Here is a 21,371-nt window from a genome sequence, read left to right as displayed (position 1 = left end):
AAACAGGAACTAAGGGAAGATGCCCACGCAACAGAGACTAATAATACTAAATTGTTTTGGGAAACCATTAACGCCCCCTTTCTTTCAGAATGGATGCCATCAGATCTGGGATTTAGTGTAGACTGCGCAACATGGGTGGCCCATTACTCAGAGGTCTTTAGGGAAGGGATTGGGTCACTAGCTCTAACCAGGCAGAACAATCAGGGCCCACCTAACTTTCCAGAGATCACGATAGATGAGGTCCACTCTGAAAACATGTAGCAGAATATTATTGGAACGATTAAATGACTGGGTGGAGGAAAATAACATCTTGTCACCGGTTCAGTATGGTTTTAGGAAAGGTCTAGGAACTATAGAGCAATGCGTTAACCTGGACCTAATTATAGGAAAATATACCAATGCTAAGAAAGGTGTTCTATATTTATGCTTTGCAGACCTTAGTCGTGCTTTTGACTTAGTCGAACATGCCCTTTTATGGTCCACCCTAATACAGATAGGCACCCCCAGGTATATTATCAACTTCTTGGCTGATCTGTATAGCGATCTGACATGCAGAGTTCAATTCAGCCAACTTGGCAAATGCACCCCCCTTTTAAGATAGGTAGAGGCATCCACCAAGGCTGCATCCTTGCCTTATTGGTGTTTTCTCTATACATTAATGAGGTAGACAAACATTTGCAGGGCCTACAGGCGGACCCCTCGTATGTGGCCGGTCACCCAGTGTCTGCCCTACTCTATGCAGACGATTTTGTCATGATCTCTAGAACACCCATGGGGCTCCAAAAGTTAATGAGTGGTTTTGAACAGTTTATGTCATCTAAGGATTTGATTATCAATAAATCCAAAACATTTACTATGGCTTGTGGCAAGAAGGTCAAGAAATGCAGAAGCTTCTACATCCAGAATATGGAGATTAGTACAGTTACTGTTTAAACTATCTGGGGGTATTATTCATTAGCAACGGTAAATGGGACCAACAGGCTTGTTCAGGAAGGAACAAACTTAGAAGTTCAGGGGCTATATTTAGATTTGCAAGAAAACTACGGAGTCACCCTAAAGGCACCATGTTGGATATCTACAAGGCCAGAGTTATCTCTACGGTTGCGTATGGAGCTGGGGTATGGGGCCACACCAAAATGATTCCCCTACAAACAGAAGAGAATTGCTTCCTAATACGTATGCTATGTCTACTCACTTCAGCCTCTAATTGACTATGCACCAAGAAGTGGGTTTACAGTACCTGGAAGATGTGCTACAGGTGAGACCCCTGTTCTTATGGCATAGTATATGGTCTAAGGAAGTGACTGGTTTCACTAAAGACCTTATACTGGACTGTATGAAAGTGGACAATGCCATGTGCATACCCTGGATAGCTTTTATTGAATCCTATTTTAAATCCGTTTTTAATACATCTGTTCAACATAACCCGGAGGATGCACTGTCATTTTCAAAAAAATCCATCAAGGATACCTTTATTAAAGTCAAGGTGGACTCAAGGAAGCTAACTGAATCTACTAAAACCACTGTTGGTTTTTACTTATCTTTTTCTTCGAATGTAAGTAGATTTGGCTATTTTTCCATGGTCACCAACTTGCAGCACAGGCTTGTGTTAACCAGACTTAGGCTGGGCATAGCTCATCACCCAGTAGCATACCCCCTTATTAGGCATTGACCTTTAGAGTCAAACAAATGCCCCAGTGATACAGTGAGTAAACAAAGCACTTTACACTTCATTTTATTTTGTAGACTTTATGAATATATTAGAGCCATTTATCTTAAACCAGTTTTCCATCTGTTCAATAAAATAACTCATCAGGAAGCATTGAAACTCCTGTTAGCCTTCGGCTCCCCGAATATATACTATAGGGTAGCAAACTTTATCATAAAAGCCATGCATATTAGGGAAAGTCTTTTCACACCCTAAAATCTGGATTTATGTATTAGTTGTATTTTAACTACCCAAACTGTTTATTTCAAACTTTTATGAGCCTATTGTTTTATGTATTGTTTTACTGTATACATCATGTACTTTTATGGCTTACTTATGTTAAAGCTGAATACAGATTATGAACTGAACTGAACTATAGCAATATTTCCATTGAAAGTGTATTTTTCCTCAGTTCTTGTAACTCTTATATTGAGACATGTTGCCAGCAATCTATTTTTGAGGTGTCATAACTCTTGCGAGAGGCTTGAGAGCCACTTGAGGGACACTTGCAAGATTGTAGAGTTCTAAATTGTATTGCAATGTATTGCATGTAGTTCTTTATCTTGTTTTTAATTATTATTAAATGCTAATCTATAATAGAACAGTCATTAAAATATGGTGGCTTATTTGTTCATTTATTTTAAAAGTGGTGGCTCTGGCAAGATGCTCGTGGGATCCGAACACACAATCCTGTGAATGGACCCCAAGGGTCCCTATTTGGCTCTCGCGAAGCACTCATGAGATCGTATATTTAGAATTAAGTTAATTACAGTGTTTTATTGTAATTTTTAAGAAAGCAGAACATTAGAAATGTTGAATAAGTTAGAAAAAATAATTATGTATTGTTCTAATGAAAATAAAAAGCAAGAATTTTTTGTACAGTCTTATGAGACACTCGCAAGAGGTCTAGAAGAGAAAATACACCCCAAGGAAGGATTGTGATTGGTTCATGTAGATGTCTTTATTTACAAAAAGAAGATCCCATCCTTTTTGCTTTATTTCTCTTTTGGGCTTTGGGGAGGGTAGACATTTCTGGTTTGCTCTCTTTCTCTGTTCACATCGAACACAAAGGTGTCTTCTTCAAATTCTGAGGAGCAGACCGGGGAAGTTGTACCAGCTCAGCCATCTCAGACTCCCAAGGAATCCTTGGTGTGGCAGTTCTTTGACATGAGGCCTGGAGGAAAAAAGGTTCTCCAAAGTCTGTCGTCTGTAAACTTTGAGAGGAGGAGTTCAGATGGAGGAGCAGACACAAACAGTATAGAATGAGTACCACTGGCATGAGGAGGCACATCAGATCTATGCATCCACAGAGGCTTACTTGGACGGAGCTAGCTTGTGCTGCAGAGCTAGACAACTCTTCAGGGCTTCCAAACATTTGCTCTGGGAGATACTGTGCCTGCGCACGTATTAAGTCCAGAAGCAGACAATAACCTTGCTTTTCTGAACAAAGCACTATTTTGATGCTTGTTTAAGCAGGTCATTATTACATCATCAGAGACTAGTGGGTCTGCGCAAGACAAGCTTGTCCAAGATTACAAATGCCCCGCTAGGCAGAAGGGTTTTTAAAAATATTTGTTTCCGCTTTTTGTTTGTGAATTTTAATGCCCTTTCTCTGTTTATATAAATATAGAAGTTTGTAAATATGATTTCCTCTAGAACTTTGGATGTAGAAATATAAGCTAGGAATTTGGAAGTTTCCATGGTAACCTAAACTATACTGTAGGAAAAGCATCACCACATGCAGTTCAGCCAATTGAAATTTTAAGGCAGACCGTGTAGTGACCAGAGTTGTTTAAGTGTCCAGGATGAATAGCCACATCAGTGTATGTATTCTTATGAATTGATATCTGACCAGCTTTAAAGTCAGTGATATCAGTACTGAATTTGCTACCATCAGCTCTGCATCTTTGTAGCATGAGAATGAGATATTCTGAATTGTGTCTTATAACTAATATAGACAACAGTTCTGGTGTGCAGTCTGGACAGGTGTTGCTCTGCACAGCTTTTACAAATAGTTTTTCAAAAGCCACTGACTTGCATTCTGGTACTGTGAGGTACACAAATCGGTATGATTGAATGTTTGTTATGCTTGAATAGTAGAAATGTACACATTCAATGTTCCATAAATAGTTTGTTGTAAAGCAATCATTAATTGCAATTCTCTCTGTTTCCAACACATTTAGCATTACCGTTAAAACACCTGTGCATCTTGTTGCACGTTGAAAGTGAACTATGTACCACCATTACAGGGGTCAACCATATCAAGTATAAATGCTGTAGAAATAAACATATTTTTCATTGTGTACTAAACTGAACAGAGTTGTAAGAGCTTGACATAATACTTCTCTTTGTTTTGCACAATATTTTCAACCACCGACTGTAGGTGGAATAGAACATTAAGTACTACATTACATTATTATTAACATGATACTTCAGAAGTATTAGAACATGGAAAACCCATTACATTACAGACATCATTTGTTTTTAGCTTTCTTGAAGCCTTTGTAGATTCTTCACTTTCTTTTGAAAAATCTACAATCTCAGAAAATGTTCACTTACTATAACTTGGATGCTTGTCAATAAGGGTATATAAAATGAGATAAGGAGCATCGATCCCTCGCAAATGATTGTACTTAATCACACATGATGAGTCAGCACTGACTTTGCTTTCATCAAAATAAAGAAGGTATAACCCTGACCGTGTCCTCACCCATGATAAAGCAACATAAGATTTTCCTCCTTTAACCCCTTCGCTGCCAGGCCTTTTCCCCCTCCTGTGCCAGGCCTTTTTTTGCCTATTTGGGGCAGTTCGCGCTTAGGCCCTCATAACTTTTTGTCCACATAAGCTAACCAAGCCAAATTTGCGTCCTTTTTTTCCAACATCCTAGGGATTCTAGAGGTACCCAGACTTTGTGGGTTCCCCTGAAGGAGGCCAAGAAATTAGCCAAAATACAGTGAAAATTGTGGCTGCAGAAGAAGGCTTGTGGTTTTCCCCCTGAAAATTGCATCAACAAAGGGTTTGCAGTGCTAAACTCAGCAGCTTCCCAGCTTTCAGGAACAGGCAGACTTGAATCAGAAAACCCATTTTTTCAACACAATTTTGGCATTTTACTGGGACATACCCCATTTTTGCAATTTTTTGTACTTTCAGCCTCCTTCCAGTCAGTGACAGAAATGGGCATGAAACCAATGCTGGATCCCAGAAACCTAAACATTTCTGAAAAGTAGACAAAATTCTGAATTCAGCAAGGGGTCATTTGTGTAGATCCTACAAGGGTTTCCTACAGAAAATAACAGCTGAAAAAGAAAAATATTGAAATTGAGGTGAAAAAAACATCAATTTTTCTCTACGTTTTACTCTGTAACTTTTCCCTGCAATGTCAGATTATCGAAAGCAATATACCGTTACGTCTGCTGGACTCCTCTGGTTGTGGGGATATATAGGGCTTGTAGGTTCATCAAGAACCCGAGGAACCCAGAGCCAATAAATGAGCTGCACCCTGCAGTGCGTTTTCATTCTATACCGGTATACAGCAATTCATTTGCTGAAATATAAAGAGTAAACAATTGCTATCAAGAAAACCTTTGTATTTCCAAAAAGGGCACAAGATAAGGTGTTGAGGAGCAGTGGTTATTTGCACATCTCTGGGTGACCATACTAGCATGTGAATTACAGGCCATTTCTCAAATAGATGTCTTTTTTACACACTCTCCTATATTTGGAAGGAAAAAATGTAGAGAAAGACAAGGGGCAATAACACTTGTTTTGCTAATCTATGTTCCCCCAAGTCTCCCGATAAAAATGATACCTCACTTGTGTGGGTAGGCCTAGCGCCCGCGACAGGAAACACCCCAAAGCGCAACGTGGACACATCCAAATTTTTGAAAGAAAACAGAGGTGTTTTTTGCGAAGTGCCTACCTGTAGATTTTGGCCTCTAGCTCAGCCGGCACCTAGGGAAACCTACCAAACCTGTGCATTTCTGAAAACTAGAGACCTAGGGGAATCCAAGGAGGGTTGACTTGCGGGGCTCGGACCAGGTTCTGTTACCCAGAATCCTTTGCAAACCTCAAAATTTGGCTAAAAAAACACATGTTCCTCACATTTCTGTTGCAGAAAGTTCTGGAATCTGAGAGGAGCCACAAATTTCCTTCCACCCAGCGTTCCCCCAAGTCTTCCGATAAAAATGATACCTCACTTGTGTGGGTAGGGCTAGCGCCCGCGACAGGAAATGCCCCAAAGCGCAACGTGGACACATCCAAATTTTTGAAAGAAAACAGAGGTGTTTTTTGCGAAGTGCCTACCTGTAGATTTTGGCCTCTAGCTCAGCCGGCACCTAGGGAAACCTACCAAACCTGTGCATTTCTGAAAACTAGAGACCTAGGGGAATCCAAGATGGGGTGACTTGCAGGGCTGGGACCAGGTTCTGTTACCCAGAATCCTTTGCAAACCTCAACATTTGGCTAAAAAAACACCTGTTCCTCACATTTCTGTGGCAGAAAGTTCTGGAATTTGAGAGGAGCCACAAATTTCCTTCCACCCAGCGTTCCCCCAAGTCTCCTGATAAAAATGATACCTCACTTGTGTGGGTAGGCCTAGCGCCCACGACAGGAAACGCCCCAAAGCGCAACGTGGACACATCCAAATTTTTTAAAGAAAACAGAGGTGTTTTTTGCGAAGTGCCTACCTGTAGATTTTGGCCTCTAGCTCAGCCGGCACCTAGGGAAACCTACCAAACCTGTGCATTTCTGAAAAGTAGAGACCTAGGGGAATCCAAGATGGGGTGACTTGCGGGGCTCGGACCAGGTTCTGTTACCCAGAATCCTTTGCAAACCTCAAAATGTGGCTAAAAAAACACATGTTCCTCACATTTCTGTGGCAGAAAGTTCTGGAATCTGAGAGGAGCCACAAATTTCCTTCCACCCAGCGTTCCCCCAAGTCTCCCGATAAAAAAGATACCTCACTTGTGTGGGTAGGCCTAGCGCCCGCGACAGGAAACGCCCCAAAGTGCAACGTGGACACATCCAAATTTTTGAAAGAAAACAGAGGTGTTTTTTGCGAAGTGCCTACCTGTAGATTTTGGCCTCTAGCTCAGCCGGCACCTAGGGAAACCTACCAAACCTGTGCATTTCTGAAAACTAGAGACCTAGGGGAATCCAAGGAGGGTTGACTTGCGGGGCTCGGACCAGGTTCTGTTACCCAGAATCCTTTGCAAACCTCAAAATTTGGCTAAAAAAACACATGTTCCTCACATTTCTGTGGCAGAAAGTTCTGGAATCTGAGAGGAGCCACAAATTTCCTTCCACCCAGCGTTCCCCCAAGTCTTCCGATAAAAATTATACCTCACTTGTGTGGGTAGGGCTAGTGCCCGCGACAGGAAACGGCCCAAAGTGCAACGTGGACACATCCAAATTTTTGAAAGAAAACAGAGGTGTTTTTTGCGAAGTGCCTACCTGTAGATTTTGGCCTCTAGCTCAGCCGGCACCTAGGGAAACCTACCAAACCTGTGCATTTCTGAAAACTAGAGACCTAGGGGAATCCAAGATGGGGTGACTTGCGAGGCTCGGACCAGGTTCTGTTACCCAGAATCCTTTGCAAACCTCAACATTTGGCTAAAAAAACACATGTTCCTCACATTTCTGTGGCAGAAAGTTCTGGAATCTGAGAGGAGCCACAAATTTCCTTCCACCCAGCGTTCCCCCAAGTCTCCCGATAAAAATGATACCTCACTTGTGTGGGTAGGCCTAGCGCCCGCGACAGGAAACGCCCCAAAGCGCAACGTGGACACATCCAAATTTTTGAAAGAAAACAGAGGTGTTTTTTGCGAAGTGCCTACCTGTAGATTTTGGCCTCTAGCTCAGCCGGCACCTAGGGAAACCTAACAAACCTGTGCATTTCTGAAAACTAGAGACCTAGGGGAATCCAAGGAGGGGGGACTTGCGGGGCTCGGACCAGGTTCTGTTACCCAGAATCCTTTGCAAACCTCAAAATATGGCTAAAAAACACATGTTCCTCACATTTCTGTGGCAGAAAGTTCTGGAATCTGAGAGGAGCCACAAATTTCCTTCCACCCAGCGTTCCCCCAAGTCTCCCGATAAAAATGATACCTCACTTGTGTGGGTAGGCCTAGCGCCCGCGACAGGAAACGCCCCAAAGCGCAACGTGGACACATCCAATTTTTTGAAAGAAAACAGAGTTGTTTTTTGCGAAGTGCCTACCTGTAGATTTTGGCCTCTAGCTCAGCCGGCACCTAGGGAAACCTACCAAACCTGTGCATTTCTGAAAACTAGAGACCTAGGGGAATCCAAGATGGGGTGACTTGCGGGGCTCGGACCAGGTTCTGTTACCCAGAATCCTTTGCGAACCTCAAAATTTGGCTAAAAAAACACATGTTCCTCACATTTCTGTGGCAGAAAGTTCTGGAATCTGAGAGGAGCCACAAATTTCCTTCCACCCAGCGTTCCCCCAAGTCTCCTGATAAAAATGATACCTCACTTGTGTGGGTAGGCCTAGCGTCCGCGACAGGAAACGCCCCAAAGCGCAACGTGGACACATCCAAATTTTTGAAAGAAAACAGAGGTGTTTTTTGCGAAGTGCCTACCTGTAGATTTTGGCCTCTAGCTCAGCCGGCACCCAGGGAAACCTACCAAACCTGTGCATTTCTGAAAACTAGAGACCTAGGGGAATCCAAGGAGGGGTGACTTGCGGGGCTCGGACCAGGTTCTGTTACCCAGAATCCTTTGCAAACCTCAAAATGTGGCTAAAAAAACACATGTTCCTCACATTTCTGTGGCAGAAAGTTCTGGAATCTGAGAGGAGCCACAAATTTCCTTCCACCCAGCGTTCCCCCAAGTCTCCCGATAAAAATGATACCTCACTTGTGTGGGTAGGGCTAGCGCCTGCGACAGGAAACGCCCCAAAGCGCAACGTGGACACATCCAAATTTTTTAAAGAAAACAGAGGTGTTTTTTGCGAAGTGCCTACCTATAGATTTTGGCCTCTAGCTCAGCCGGCACCTAGGGAAACCTACCAAACCTGTGCATTTCTGAAAACTAGAGACCTAGGGGAATCCAAGGAGGGTTGACTTGCGGGGCTCGGACCAGGTTCTGTTACCCAGAATCCTTTGCGAACCTCAAAATTTGGCAAAAAAAACACATGTTCCTCACATTTCTGTGGCAGAAAGTTCTGGAATCTGAGAGGAGCCACAAATTTCCTTCCACCCAGCGTTCCCCCAAGTCTCCCGATAAAAATGATACCTCACTTGTGTGGGTAGGCCTAGCGCCCGCGACAGGAAACACCCCAAAGTGCAACGTGGACACATCCAAATTTTTGAAAGAAAACAGAGGTGTTTTTTGCGAAGTGCCTACCTGTAGATTTTGGCCTCTAGCTCAGCCGGCACCTAGGGAAACCTACCAAACCTGTGCATTTCTGAAAACTAGAGACCTAGGGGAATCCAAGATGGGGTGACTTGCGGGGCTCGGACCAGGTTCTGTTACCCAGAATCCTTTGCAAACCTCAAGATTTGGCTAAAGAAACACATGTTCCTCACATTTCTGTGGCAGAAAGTTCTGGAATCTGAGAGGAGCCACAAATTTCCTTCCACCCAGCGTTCCCCCAAGTCTCCCGATAAAAATGATACCTCACTTGTGTGGGTAGGCCTAGCGCCCGCGACAGGAAACGCCCCAAAGCGCAACGTGGACACATCCAAATTTTTGAAAGAAAACAGAGGTGTTTTTTGCGAAGTGCCTACCTGTAGATTTTGGCCTCTAGCTCAGCCGGCACCTAGGGAAACCTAACAAACCTGTGCATTTCTGAAAACTAGAGACCTAGGGGAATCCAAGGAGGGGGGACTTGCGGGGCTCGGACCAGGTTCTGTTACCCAGAATCCTTTGCAAACCTCAAAATATGGCTAAAAAACACATGTTCCTCACATTTCTGTGGCAGAAAGTTCTGGAATCTGAGAGGAGCCACAAATATCCATCCACCCAGCGTTCCCCCAAGTCTCCCGATAAAAATGATACCTCACTTGTGTGGGTAGGGCTAGCGCCTGCGACAGGAAACGCCCCAAAGCGCAACGTGGACACATTAAATTTTTTTAAAGAAAACAGAGGTGTTTTTTGCGAAGTGCCTACCTGTAGATTTTGGCCTCTAGCTCAGCCGGCACCTAGGGAAACCTACCAAACCTGTGCATTTCTGAAAACTAGAGACCTAGGGGAATCCAAGATGGGGTGACTTGCGGGGCTCGGACCAGGTTCTGTTACCCAGAATCCTTTGTAAACCTCAAAATGTGGCTAAAAAAAACACATGTTCCTCACATTTCTGTGGCAGAAAGTTCTGGAATCTGAGAGAAGCCACAAATTTCCTTCCACCCAGCGTTCCCCCAAGTCTCCCGATAAAAATGATACCTCACTTGTGTGGGTAGGCCTAGCGCCCGCGACAGGAAACGCCCCAAAGCGCAACGTGGACACATCCAATTTTTTGAAAGAAAACAGAGGTGTTTTTTGCGAAGTGCCTACCTGTAGATTTTGGCCTCTAGCTCAGCCGGCACCTAGGGAAACCTACCAAACCTGTGCATTTCTGAAAACTAGAGAACTAGGGGAATCCAAGATGGGGTGACTTGCGGGGCTCGGACCAGGTTCTGTTACCCAGAATCCTTTGCGAACCTCAAAATTTGGCTAAAAAAACACATGTTCCTCACATTTCTGTGGCAGAAAGTTCTGGAATCTGAGAGGAGCCACAAATTTCCTTCCACCCAGCGTTCCCCCAAGTCTCCCGATAAAAATGATACCTCACTTGTGTGGGTAGGCCTAGCGTCCGCGACAGGAAACGCCCCAAAGCGCAACGTGGACACATCCAAATTTTTGAAAGAAAACAGAGGTGTTTTTTGCGAAGTGCCTACCTGTAGATTTTGGCCTCTAGCTCAGCCGGCACCTAGGGAAACCTACCAAACCTGTGCACTTCTGAAAACTAGAGACCTAGGGGAATCCAAGGAGGGGTGACTTGCGGGGCTCGGACCAGGTTCTGTTACCCAGAATCCTTTGCAAACCTCAAAATGTGGCTAAAAAAACACATGTTCCTCACATTTCTGTGGCAGAAAGTTCTGGAATCTGAGAGGAGCCACAAATTTCCTTCCACCCAGCGTTCCCCCAAGTCTCCCGATAAAAATGACAACTCACTTGTGTGGGTAGGGCTAGCGCCTGCGACAGGAAACGCCCCAAAGCGCAACGTGGACACATCCAAATTTTTTAAAGAAAACAGAGGTGTTTTTTGCGAAGTGCCTACCTATAGATTTTGGCCTCTAGCTCAGCCGGCACCTAGGGAAACCTACCAAACCTGTGCATTTCTGAAAACTAGAGACCTAGGGGAATCCAAGGAGGGTTGACTTGCGGGGCTCGGACCAGGTTCTGTTACCCAGAATCCTTTGCGAACCTCAAAATTTGGCTAAAAAAACACATGTTCCTCACATTTCTGTGGCAGAAAGTTCTGGAATCTGAGAGGAGCCACAAATTTCCTTCCACCCAGCGTTCCCCCAAGTCTCCCGATAAAAATGATACCTCACTTGTGTGGGTAGGCCTAGCGCCCGCGACAGGAAACGCCCCAAAGTGCAACGTGGACACATCCAAATTTTTGAAAGAAAACAGAGGTGTTTTTTGCGAAGTGCCTACCTGTAGATTTTGGCCTCTAGCTCAGCCGGCACCTAGGGAAACCTACCAAACCTGTGCATTTCTGAAAACTAGAGACCTAGGGGAATCCAAGATGGGGTGACTTGCGGGGCTCGGACCAGGTTCTGTTACCCAGAATCCTTTGCAAACCTCAAAATGTGGCTAAAAAAACACATGTTCCTCACATTTCTGTGGCAGAAAGTTCTGGAATCTGAGAGGAGCCACAAATTTCCTTCCACCCAGCGTTCCCCCAAGTCTCCCGATAAAAAAGATACCTCACTTGTGTGGGTAGGCCTACCGCCCGCGACAGGAAACGCCCCAAAGTGCAACGTGGACACATCCAAATTTTTGAAAGAAAACAGAGGTGTTTTTTGCGAAGTGCCTACCTGTAGATTTTGGCCTCTAGCTCAGCCGGCACCTAGGGAAACCTACCAAACCTGTGCATTTCTGAAAACTAGAGACCTAGGGGAATCCAAGGAGGGTTGACTTGCGGGGCTCGGACCAGGTTCTGTTACCCAGAATCCTTTGCAAACCTCAAAATTTGGCTAAAAAAACACATGTTCCTCACATTTCTGTGGCAGAAAGTTCTGGAATCTGAGAGGAGCCACAAATTTCCTTCCACCCAGCGTTCCCCCAAGTCTTCCGATAAAAATGATACCTCACTTGTGTGGGTAGGGCTAGCGCCCGCGACAGGAAATGCCCCAAAGCGCAACGTAGACACATCCAAATTTTTTAAAGAAAACAGAGGTGTTTTTTGCGAAGTGCCTACCTGTAGATTTTGGCCTCTAGCTCAGCCGGCACCTAGGGAAACCTACCAAACCTGTGCATTTCTGAAAACTAGAGACCTAGGGGAATCCAAGATGGGGTGACCTGCAGGGCTGGGACCAGGTTCTGTTACCCAGAATCCTTTGCAAACCTCAACATTTGGCTAAAAAAACACCTGTTCCTCACATTTCTGTGGCAGAAAGTTCTGGAATCTGAGAGGAGCCACAAATTTCCTTCCACCCAGCGTTCCCCCAAGTCTCCCGATAAAAATGATACCTCACTTGTGTGGGTAGGCCTAGCGCCCGCGACAGGAAACGTCCCAAAGCGCAACGTGGACACATCCAAATTTTTGAAAGAAAACAGAGGTGTTTTTTGCGAAGTGCCTACCTGTAGATTTTGGCCTCTAGCTCAGCCAGCACCTAGGGAAACCTAACAAACCTGTGCATTTCTGAAAACTAGAGACCTAGGGGAATCCAAGGAGGGGTGACTTGCGGGGCTCGGACCAGGTTCTGTTACCCAGAATCCTTTGCAAACCTCAAAATATGGCTAAAAAAACACATGTTCCTCACATTTCTGTGGCAGAAAGTTCTGGAATCTGAGAGGAGCCACAAATTTCCTTCCACCCAGCGTTCCCCCAAGTCTCCCGATAAAAATGATACCTCACTTGTGTGGGTAGGCCTAGCGCCCGCGACAGGAAACGCCCCAAAGCGCAACGTGGACACATCCAATTTTTTGAAAGAAAACAGAGGTGTTTTTTGCGAAATGCCTACCTGTAGATTTTGGCCTCTAGCTCAGCCGGCACCTAGGGAAACCTACCAAACCTGTGCATTTCTGAAAACTAGAGACCTAGGGGAATCCAAGATGGGGTGACTTGCGGGGATCGAACCAGGTTCTGTTACCCAGAATCCTTTGCGAACCTCAAAATTTGGCTAAAAAAACACATGTTCCTCACATTTCTGAGGCAGAAAGTTCTGGAATCTGAGAGGAGCCACAAATTTCCTTCCACCCAGCGTTCCCCCAAGTCTCCCGATAAAAATGATACCTCACTTGTGTGGGTAGGCCTAGCGCCCGCGACAGGAAACGCCCCAAAGCGCAACGTGGACACATCCAAATTTTTGAAAGAAAACAGAGGTGTTTTTTGCGAAGTGCCTACCTGTAGATTTTGGCCTCTAGCTCAGCCGGCACCCAGGGAAACCTACCAAACCTGTGCATTTCTGAAAACTAGAGACCTAGGGGAATCCAAGATGGGGTGACTTGCGGGGCTCGGTCCAGGTTCTGTTACCCAGAATCCTTTGCAAACCTCAAAATGTGGCTAAAAAAACACATGTTCCTCACATTTCTGTGGCAGAAAGTTCTGGAATCTGAGAGGAGCCACAAATATCCATCCACCCAGCGTTCCCCCAAGTCTCCCGATAAAAATGATACCTCACTTGTGTGGGTAGGGCTAGCGCCTGCGACAGGAAACGCCCCAAAGCGCAACGTGGACACATTACATTTTTTTAAAGAAAACAGAGGTGTTTTTTGCGAAGTGCCTACCTGTAGATTTTGGCCTCTAGCTCAGCCGGCACCTAGGGAAACCTACCAAACTTGTGCATTTCTGAAAACTAGAGACCTAGGGGAATCCAAGGAGGGTTGACTTGCAGGGCTCGGACCAGGTTCTGTTACCCAGAATCCTTTGCGAACCTCAAAATTTGGCTAAAAAAACACATGTTCCACACATTTCTGTGGCAGAAAGTTCTGGAATCTGAGAGGAGCCACAAATTTCCTTCCACCCAGCGTTCCCCCAAGTCTCCCGATAAAAATTATACCTCACTTGTGTGGGTAGGCCTAGCGCCCGCGACAGGAAACGCCCCAAAGCGCAACGTGGACACATCCACATTTTTGAAAGAAAACAGAGGTGTTTTTTGCGAAGTGCCTACCTGTAGATTTTGGCCTCTAGCTCAGCCGGCACCTAGGGAAACCTACCAAACCTGTGCATTTCTGAAAACTAGAGACCTAGGGGAATCCAAGGAGGGTTGACTTGCGGGGCTCGGACCAGGTTCTGTTACCCAGAATCCTTTGCAAACCTCAAAATTTGGCTAAAAAAACACATGTTCCTCACATTTCTGTGGCAGAAAGTTCTGGAATCTGAGAGGAGCCACAAATTTCCTTCCACCCAGCGTTCCATCAAGTCTTCCGATAAAAATGATACCTCACTTGTGTGGGTAGGGCTAGCGCCTGCGACAGGAAACGCCCCAAAGCGCAACGTGGACACATTACATTTTTTTAAAGAAAACAGAGGTGTTTTTTGCGAAGTGCCTACCTGTAGATTTTGGCCTCTAGCTCAGCCGGCACCTAGGGAAACCTACCAAACTTGTGCATTTCTGAAAACTAGAGACCTAGGGGAATCCAAGGAGGGTTGACTTGCAGGGCTCGGACCAGGTTCTGTTACCCAGAATCCTTTGCGAACCTCAAAATTTGGCTAAAAAAACACATGTTCCTCACATTTCTGTGGCAGAAAGTTCTGGAATCTGAGAGGAGCCACAAATTTCCTTCCACCCAGCGTTCCCCCAAGACTCCCGATAAAAATGATACCTCACTTGTGTGGGTAGGCCTAGCGCCCGCGACAGGAAACGCCCCAAAGCGCAACGTGGACACATCCACATTTTTGAAAGAAAACAGAGGTGTTTTTTGCGAAGTGCCTACCTGTAGATTTTGGCCTCTAGCTCAGCCGGCACCTAGGGAAACCTACCAAACCTGTGCATTTCTGAAAACTAGAGACCTAGGGGAATCCAAGATGGGGTGACTTGCGGGGCTCGGACCAGGTTCTGTTACCCAGAATCCTTTGCGAACCTCAAAATTTGGCTAAAAAAATACATGTTCCTCACATTTCTTTGGCAGAAAGTTCTGGAATCTGAGGGGAGCCACAAATTTCCTTCCACCGAGCGTTCCCCCAAGTCTCCCGATAAAAATGATACCTCACTTGTGAGGGTAGGCCTAGCGCCCGCGACAGGAAACGCCCCAAAGCGCAACGTGGACACATCCAAATTTTTGATAGAAAACAGAGGTGTTTTTTGCGAAGTGCCTACCTGTAGATTTTGGCCTCTAGCTCAGCCGGCACCTAGGGAAACCTACCAAACCTGTGCATCTCTGAAAACTAGAGACCTCGGGGAATCCAAGATGGGGTGACTTGCGGGGCTCGGACCAGGTTCTGTTACCCAGAATCCTTTGCAAACCTCAAAATGTGGCTAAAAAAACACATGTTCCTCACATTTCTGTGGCAGAAAGTTCTGGAATCTGAGAGGAGCCACAAATTTCCTTCCACCCAGCGTTCCCCCAAGTCTCCCGATAAAAATGATACCTCACTTGTGTGGGTAGGCCTAGCGCCCGCGACAGGAAACGCCCCAAAGCGCAACGTGGACACATCAAAATTTTGGAAAGAAAACAGAGGTGTTTTTTGCGAAGTGCCTACCTGTAGATTTTGGCCTCTAGCTCAGCCGGCACCTAGGGAAACCTACCAAACCTGTGCATTTCTGAAAACTAGAGACCTAGGGGAATCCAAGGAGGGTTGACTTGCGGGGCTCGGACCAGGTTCTGTTACCCAGAATCCTTTGAAAACTTCAAAATTTGGCTAAAAAAACACATGTTCCTCACAATTCTGTGGCAGAAAGTTCTGGAATCTGAGAGGAGCCACAAATTTCCTTCCACCCACCGTTCCCCCAAGTCTTCCGATAAAAATGATACCTCACTTGTGTGGGTAGGGCTAGCGCCCGCGACAGGAAACGCCCCAAAGCGCAACGTGGACACATCCAAATTTTTGAAAGAAAACAGAGGTGTTTTTTGCGAAGTGCCTACCTGTAGATTTTGGCCTCTAGCTCAGCCGGCACCTAGGGAAACCTACCAAACCTGTGCATTTCTGAAAACTAGAGACCTAGGGGAATCCAAGATGGGGTGACTTGCGGGGCTCGGACCAGGTTCTGTTACCCAGAATCCTTTGCAAACCTCAACATTTGGCTAAAAAAACACATGTTCCTCACATTTCTGTGGCAGAAAGTTCTGGAATCTGAGAGGAGCCACAAATTTCCTTCCACCCAGCGTTCCCCCAAGTCTCCCGATAAAAATGATACCTCACTTGTGTGGGTAGGCCTAGCGCCCGCGACAGGAAACGCCTCAAAGCGCAACGTGGACACATCCAATTTTTTTAAAGAAAACAGAGGTGTTTTTTGCGAAGTGCCTACCTGTAGATTTTGGCCTCTAGCTCAGCCGGCACCTAGGGAAACCTACCAAACCTGTGCATTTCTGAAAACTAGAGACCTAGGGGAATCCAAGATGGGGTGACTTGCAGGGCTCGGACCAGGTTCTGTTACCCAGAATCCTTTGCAAACCTCAACATTTGGCTAAAAAAACACCTGTTCCTCACATTTCTGTGGCAGAAAGTTCTGGAATCTGAGAGGAGCCACAAATTTCCTTCCACCCAGCGTTCCCCCAAGTCTCCCGATAAAAATGATACCTCACTTGTGTGGGTAGGCCTAGCGCCCGCGACAGGAAACGTCCCAAAGCGCAACGTGGACACATCCAAATTTTTGAAAGAAAACAGAGGTGTTTTTTGCGAAGTGCCTACCTGTAGATTTTGGCCTCTAGCTCAGCCGGCACCTGGGGAAAACTAACAAACCTGTGCATTTCTGAAAACTAGAGACCTAGGGGAATCCAAGGAGGGGTGACTTGCGGGGCTCGGACCAGGTTCTGTTACCCAGAATCCTTTGCAAACCTCAAAATATGGCTAAAAAAACACATGTTCCTCACATTTCTGTGGCAGAAAGTTCTGGAATCTGAGAGGAGCCACAAATTTCCTTCCACCCAGCGTTCCCCCAAGTCTCCCGATAAAAATGATACCTCACTTGTGTGGGTAGGCCTAGCGCCCGCGACAGGAAACGCCCCAAAGCGCAACGTGGACACATCCAATTTTTTGAAAGAAAACAGAGGTGTTTTTTGCGAAGTGCCTACCTGTAGATTTTGGCCTCTAGCTCAGCCGGCACCTAGGAAACCTACCAAACCTGTGCATTTCTGAAAACTAGAGACCTAGGGGAATCCAAGATGTGGTGACTTGCGGAGCTCGAACCAGGTTCTGTTACCCAGAATCCTTTGCGAACCTCAAAATTTGGCTAAAAAAACACATGTTCCTCACATTTCTGAGGCAGAAAGTTCTGGAATCTGAGAGGAGCCACAAATTTCCTTCCACCCAGCGTTCCCCCAAGTCTCCCGATAAAAATTATACCTCACTTGTGTGGGTAGGCCTAGCGCCCGCGACAGGAAACGCCCCAAAGCGCAACGTGGACACATCCAAATTTTTTCAAGAAAACAGAGGTGTTTTTTGCGAAGTGCCTACCTGTAGATTTTGGCCTCTAGCTCAGCCGGCACCCAGGGAAACCTACCAAACCTGTGCATTTCTGAAAACTAGAGACCTAGGGGAATCCAAGATGGGGTGACTTGCGGGGCTCGGTCCAGGTTCTGTTACCCAGAATCCTTTGCAAACCTCAAAATGTGGCTAAAAAAACACATGTTCCTCACATTTCTGTGGCAGAAAGTTCTGGAATCTGAGAGGAGCCACAAATTTCCTTCCACCCAGCGTTCCCCCAAGTCTCCCGATAAAAATGATACCTCACTTGTGTGGGTAGGGCTAGCGCCCGCAACAGGAAACGCCCCAAAGCGCAACGTGGACACATCCAAATTTGTGAAAGAAAACAGAGGTGTTTTTTGCGAAGTGCCTACCTGTAGATTTTGGCCTCTAGCTCAGCCGGCACCTAGGGAAACCTACCAAACCTGTGCATTTCTGAAAACTAGAGACCTAGGGGAATCCAAGATGGGGTGACTTGCAGGGCTCGGACCAGGTTCTGTTACCCAGAATCCTTTGCAAACCTCAACATTTGGCTAAAAAAACACCTGTTCCTCACATTTCTGTGGCAGAAAGTTCTGGAATCTGAGAGGAGCCACAAATTTCCTTCCACCCAGCGTTCCCCCAAGTCTCCCGATAAAAATGATACCTCACTTGTGTGGGTAGGCCTAGCGCCCGCGACAGGAAACGTCCCAAAGCGCAACGTGGACACATCCAAATTTTTGAAAGAAAACAGAGGTGTTTTTTGCGAAGTGCCTACCTGTAGATTTTGGCCTCTAGCTCAGCCGGCACCTGGGGAAAACTAACAAACCTGTGCATTTCTGAAAACTAGAGACCTAGGGGAATCCAAGGAGGGGTGACTTGCGGGGCTCGGACCAGGTTCTGTTACCCAGAATCCTTTGCAAACCTCAAAATATGGCTAAAAAAACACATGTTCCTCACATTTCTGTGGCAGAAAGTTCTGGAATCTGAGAGGAGCCACAAATTTCCTTCCACCCAGCGTTCCCCCAAGTCTCCCGATAAAAATGATACCTCACTTGTGTGGGTAGGCCTAGCGCCCGCGACAGGAAACGCCCCAAAGCGCAACGTGGACACATCCAATTTTTTGAAAGAAAACAGAGGTGTTTTTTGCGAAGTGCCTACCTGTAGATTTTGGCCTCTAGCTCAGCCGGCACCTAGGAAACCTACCAAACCTGTGCATTTCTGAAAACTAGAGACCTAGGGGAATCCAAGATGTGGTGACTTGCGGAGCTCGAACCAGGTTCTGTTACCCAGAATCCTTTGCGAACCTCAAAATTTGGCTAAAAAAACACATGTTCCTCACATTTCTGAGGCAGAAAGTTCTGGAATCTGAGAGGAGCCACAAATTTCCTTCCACCCAGCGTTCCCCCAAGTCTCCCGATAAAAATTATACCTCACTTGTGTGGGTAGGCCTAGCGCCCGCGACAGGAAACGCCCCAAAGCGCAACGTGGACACATCCAAATTTTTTCAAGAAAACAGAGGTGTTTTTTGCGAAGTGCCTACCTGTAGATTTTGGCCTCTAGCTCAGCCGGCACCCAGGGAAACCTACCAAACCTGTGCATTTCTGAAAACTAGAGACCTAGGGGAATCCAAGATGGGGTGACTTGCGGGGCTCGGTCCAGGTTCTGTTACCCAGAATCCTTTGCAAACCTCAAAATGTGGCTAAAAAAACACATGTTCCTCACATTTCTGTGGCAGAAAGTTCTGGAATCTGAGAGGAGCCACAAATATCCTTCCACCCAGCGTTCCCCCAAGTCTCCCGATAAAAATGATACCTCACTTGTGTTGGTAGGGCTAGCGCCTGCGACAGGAAACGCCCTAAAGCGCAACGTGGACACATTCAATTTTTTTAAAGAAAACAGAGGTGTTTTTTGCGAAGTGCCTACCTGTAGATTTTGGCCTCTAGCTCAGCCGGCACCTAGGGAAACCTACCAAACTTGTGCATTTCTGAAAACTAGAGACCTAGGGGAATCCAAGGAGGGTTGACTTGCAGGGCTCGGACCAGGTTCTGTAACCCAGAATCCTTTGCGAACCTCAAAATTTGGCTAAAAAAACACATGTTCCTCACATTTCTGTGGCAGAAAGTTCTGGAATCTGAGAGGAGCCACAAATTTCCTTCCACCCAGCGTTCCCCCAAGTCTCCCGATAAAAATTATACCTCACTTGTGTGGGTAGGCCTAGCGCCCGCGACAGGAAACGCCCCAAAGCGCAACGTGGACACATCCACATTTTTGAAAGAAAACAGAGGTGTTTTTTGCGAAGTGCCTACCTGTAGATTTTGGCCTCTAGCTCAGCCGGCACCTAGGGAAACCTACCAAACCTGTGCATTTCTGAAAACTAGAGACCTAGGGGAATCCAAGGAGGGTTGACTTGCGGGGCTCGGACCAGGTTCTGTTACCCAGAATCCTTTGCAAACCTCAAAATTTGGCTAAAAAAACACATGTTCCTCACATTTCTGTGGCAGAAAGTTCTGGAATCTGAGAGGAGCCACAAATTTCCTTCCACCCAGCGTTCCACCAAGTCTTCCGATAAAAATGATACCTCACTTGTGTGGGTAGGGCTAGCGCCCGCGACAGGAAACGCCCCAAAGCGCAACGTGGACACATCCAAATTTTTGAAAGAAAACAGAGGTGTTTTTTGCAAAGTGCCTACCTGTAGATTTTGGCCTCTAGCTCAGCCGGCACCTAGGGAAACCTACCAAACCTGTGCATTTCTGAAAACTAGAGACCTAGGGGAATCCAAGATGGGGTGACTTGCGGGGCTCGGACCAGGTTCTGTTACCCAGAATCCTTTGCAAACCTCAAAATGTGGCTAAAAAAACACATGTTCCTCACATTTCTGTGGCAGAAAGTTCTGGAATCTGAGAGAAGCCACAAATTTTCTTCCACCCAGCGTTCCCCCAAGTCTCCCGATAAAAATTATACCTCACTTGTGTGGGTAGGGCTAGCGCCCGCGACAGGAAACACCCCAAAGCGCAACGTGGACACATCCAAATTTTTGAAAGAAAACAGAGGTGTTTTTTGCGAAGTGCCTACCTGTAGATTTTGGCCTCTAGCTCAGCCGGCACCTAGGGAAACCTAACAAACCTGTGCATTTCTGAAAACTAGAGACCTAGGGGAATCCAAGGAGGGTTGACTTGCGGGGCTCGGACCAGGTTCTGTTACCCAGAATCCTTTGCAAACCTCAAAATTTGGCTAAAAAAACACATGTTCCTCACATTTCTGTGGCAGAAAGTTCTGGAATCTGAGAGGAGCCACAAATTTCCTTCCACCCAGCGTTCCACCAAGTCTTCCGATAAAAATGATACCTCACTTGTGTGGGTAGCGCTAGCGCCCGTGACAGGAAACGCCCCAAAGCGCAACGTGGACACATCCAAATTTTTGAAAGAAAACAGAGGTGTTTTTTGCAAAGTGCCTACCTGTAGATTTTGGCCTCTAGCTCAGCCGGCACCTAGGGAAACCTACCAAACCTGTGCATTTCTGAAAACTAGAGACCTAGGGGAATCCAAGATGGGGTGACTTGCGGGGCTCGGACCAGGTTCTGTTACCCAGAATCCTTTGCAAACCTCAAAATTTGGCTAAAAAAACACATGTTCCTCACATTTCTGTGGCAGAAAGTTCTGGAATCTGAGAGGAGCCACAAATATCCTTCCACCCAGCGTTCCCCCAAGTCTCCCGATAAAAATGATACCTCACTTGTGTGGGTAGGGCTAGCGCCTGCGACAGGAAACGCCCTAAAGCGCAACGTGGACACATTCAATTTTTTTAAAGAAAACAGAGGTGTTTTTTGCGAAGTGCCTACCTGTAGATTTTGGCCTCTAGCTCAGCCGGCACCTAGGGAAACC

The sequence above is a fragment of the Pleurodeles waltl genome, chromosome 7 (genome assembly GCF_031143425.1).
Source record: "Pleurodeles waltl isolate 20211129_DDA chromosome 7, aPleWal1.hap1.20221129, whole genome shotgun sequence".
Classification (NCBI taxonomy): Eukaryota; Metazoa; Chordata; class Amphibia; order Caudata; family Salamandridae; genus Pleurodeles; species Pleurodeles waltl.
This window is presented reverse-complemented; position numbering follows the sequence as displayed.